The 3,907-nt window shown below is 37.6% G+C and overlaps 1 long non-coding RNA gene across 1 annotated transcript; it reads left to right on the forward strand.

Annotated features, from left to right (window-relative positions):
- The first annotated feature begins 813 nt into the window (after positions 1 to 813).
- On the forward strand, positions 814 to 2,788 carry LOC139128777 (uncharacterized). Its single transcript, XR_011551406.1, has 3 exons — positions 814 to 929; positions 1,540 to 1,725; positions 2,670 to 2,788. It is a non-coding gene; the product is annotated as an uncharacterized lncRNA (long non-coding RNA).
- The last annotated feature ends 1,119 nt before the right edge of the window (positions 2,789 to 3,907 follow it).

Genomic DNA, 3,907 nt, shown 5'->3' on the forward strand with positions numbered 1-3,907 from the left:
CATTTGTTCATAGATTTTATGTTTTTGTTCATGAAAAACAATTTGTGTTCATAGATTTCACGTTTACGTGTATGAACCATATGTTTTTTCGTAAAATCATGTTTGTGTTCATAAAAACATGTTTATATGCATGCACTTTTTCAGCGCTAGGTGGCGCTCTGCAGTTCTCAGAGGTGGCCATATTATGACAGACTGAGGTGGCCATGTAGACTGATTTGTGGCCGCAGTGTTTTTATCCCTTCACCCTCCGAACACCCTGCCCACCACACCGTCAGCGCGGCATATCCCAAAATCCTAAAACGACGCGAGGGTGAACCATTCTGTCGAGAACAGATCCGTCTTCGAGTTATTTGTAGACCCCCTAGCTACCTAAGTTTTATTTGTTTTGGTATGGCGTGTTGGCTGTCGCCTGCCGTTCACAGTGTTTTGTCGAGTTTTTTTCCCTTAGGACACTATGAATACAGCGAAACACTGACAATTTCTTCCAAAGGCCGAGTTCAAGAAACGTCAGAATGTTTCTGTTGTGAATCAGAGTAGAATTTTCAGAGTTTCTGGGGCGAAAACTCCAGCGCGAGATCAGCTGCAGCTCAGTTCAGCGCGAGGCCACAGTTGCTGATAGTGATACTGAAACTGTCGGCAAGACATAGACATACTATGTAATGAAGCCATCAGGCTGGTAAATTTGAGAGTTCTTGCTACAAGTCTGAACTCCTGTAACAACTGTAAGAGGCCCCTTCAACTTTCACGGTGTATCGGTGAAACGAGGTATGGAGGCGGAAGTATTTTGAGCGTGGCCTGAGGATGTGATACCATGGATGTACAAAATAGACATCCATGGTGATACTGTCAACAAAGTACGAACAAGACACATCGAAAAGCAGATAAACGTGGAATGAGAGCTTTTGATATCAATAACAAGACAGCAACAGGTATGTCAGTACTTTTATCAATTAATGTAATCTGCCAAGTGTATGTAGGACGTATGTGTCGACACAGTTTACGTATTCTGACAGGAATTGAGGGGGGGGGCAAGGGTTGCGTGATGTGTTTGTTGCCCTTGACCTTTAAACCGTATGTCGTACCGTTGACGTAAATCACACAGTGCACTACCAAATCAACATTTTGGATGTTTTATCCTTGTTTTGAATCAGCGTTAAAATGAGAAGCCTGTATTCATGTTCTGTCGTAGATCCATTGAGTGAGAAATGGGACTTTGGACTTTGTTGAACGTTGGATCTGCATTGTATTGTCCCCTTTCACTTATCATCCCTACATATGTCTAATAATAATAATAATAATAATAATAATAATCTTTATTCGCCAGAAACAACAAAACATTCACAACGTTTGCTTTTCAACTCAAGATGTCGATTTATTTTGGCTTTTTTGAAATAATATTGGCAACTCAAGAAGTGTGATTTTTTTCTCTTTTTTCATGTTTTATGCATTCATGTACAAATAATTGTGCTAATCAAGATTTGAATCATCTTGTGTGTTTTCTTGAGAGTAAATAACTTTTTACTGCATTATTTCTTATAGGAATGATCAATGCTGGCATTGGAGAAAGACATGTGAATGCATTGTTCACAGCAATGTCACTGCCCCTCTCCACAATAAAACATTGAAATGCAAAGAAAGGGAATCTGGAGATGCAATAGTGAGGGTTGCAAAAAACTCATGTCATCAGGCCATAGAAGAAGAATGTTCAAAAGCTAAGAAAGCAAGGTAATTATGAAATCCAATAAAAAAAAACATGTTACAAAATTTATTGATAATTGTATTATACTAGTAGTTAGGTATATTTGAAACATATATGTTTCACTTATAGTATAGCGACCGTTACCATGGATGATGACAGTACAACTATAGGGAAAATACAGGCAGATGTTAGACAGGATATAATCAAGCATAAAGACAATAACCATCTTAAGAAGGGTTTTGCTGATAAACTCAAAGAAAACCACAAGCAGTTAACAGCCAAAGTGATAAATTATCTTCAGAAGTGTTGCAGCAAGCCATAACCCAGAATCATGGCAATACTATAGGGCTAATTAGTAACCTGAACGCCATTGTACCCCATGCATTTGGAGATCATGGGGGCTGTGATGTGAAGTGGTGTCAGTTTCTGAACAACCCATTACATTACAAACACAAAAGTCTACCGTATGGCAGGGATTAAATGGCAGTGATCTGAGGCAGGCTTTAGAGAAGCTTGAAGGTCATGCAGACATATGTTATGAATGCAGGTGATCTTTCAAGAATATGGTCATCTCAGGGAAATGAAAATATGAATATGGTAATTGCCTCAAAGGCTACAAAAGCTAGACACTATAGTGGCTCTGACAATTTAAACTTCCGTGTTGCTGATGCAGTTGCTCAGAAGAACTTAATATGTTAGTCAGGTTGGTAGGAAATAATGCAGAGACCAGGTTTCTTAATGTTTCAGATAACGCAGATGGATAATGCAGAAATGTATAAAATATAAAATAGAGAAAAGAAGAGAAAAGAAATTTTTTCTAATTTTCAAGACTCTAATATGCTGAAAAAATTTGTATAGTGTTTTGTTTTATAAATATTAATATTATGAGGTTTTCTTCTCATAACTATCAACAAGGTACAATTAATCATGTGAATCAAATCCTTACAAGTTTGTGTTTGTGACTCTTCAGGTCCACATAGAAAGTATGCTGTGCCCTAGCAAATCATGCCAGATATATGGAGCGAAATTGGATGAAAAACAAAGAGCTGAGAAAGAAAATACCAGAGTAAAGAAGCAAAGTTGAAGAGATTGAAGGTAGGTAGACTGGATTTATTTCCAAGTATACCGGTACTACAAAATTTTAGATTTTCACTGCGATTTAATTTAGCAGATTTTATCAATCAGTAAACTAGTGAAATTAAAACCCAGTGAAACATAAATGACTTGTAACACACACACATACACTCACACACACACACACACACACACACAGTGACAGTGTATGACTTGTACACACAGTGACATTGTATACACACATTGACATTGTATACACACAGTGACAGTGTATACACACACAGTGTATACACACATTGACATTGTATGTACATATTGACAGTGTATAGACACGCAGTGTAGACACACAGTGACTGTGTATACACACAGTGACAGTGTATATACACACAGTGTAGACACTGTTATACACGCAGTGACAGTGTATACACAGTGACTGTATACACAGTGTAGACAGTGACTGTAGACACACAGTGACTGTGTATACACACAATGACAGTGTATACACACTCAGTGTAGACACACAGTGACTGTGTATACACAGTGACATTGTATACACACAATGACAGTGTATACACATATTGACAGTGTATACACACAGTGTAGACACACAGTGACATTGTATACACACAATGACAGTGTATACACAGTGACAGTGTATACACACAGTGTAGACACACAATGACTGTGTATACACACTATGACAGTGTACAGAATGATAATGTATTTATACACGGTGACTGTTTACACATCCTGTACATGAGTCATCATCATGTACATTGGATTTTCAAAGATACAGGGAACTCTACCTATCGCATTGCTTTGGTTTATGGGATTATTGTTACATCATATTTATCGATCTCTGTTTTGATTTTTTTAAATTGAAAGAGAAGAGGACACAAAAGATAGCTGCCATAGAGTTGAGAGAGGGAACAACTCATCAGAAGGAAATCGGTCTTTCTGCACCATGCAGCGCAGATGGAATACCCAAACCACTGTCCCCACCTACCAAGATTTTACTACAATCTGGAAATTACACAACTGTTATATTTGATGTGGAAACTACATCTGCATGTATGTTTAATAATATTAATAGAAATATACTTGGATAAGGTTCATTTTCGATATGATGTACTG

The sequence above is a fragment of the Ptychodera flava genome, unplaced genomic scaffold, assembly GCF_041260155.1.
Source record: "Ptychodera flava strain L36383 unplaced genomic scaffold, AS_Pfla_20210202 Scaffold_69__1_contigs__length_637330_pilon, whole genome shotgun sequence".
Classification (NCBI taxonomy): domain Eukaryota; kingdom Metazoa; phylum Hemichordata; class Enteropneusta; family Ptychoderidae; genus Ptychodera; species Ptychodera flava.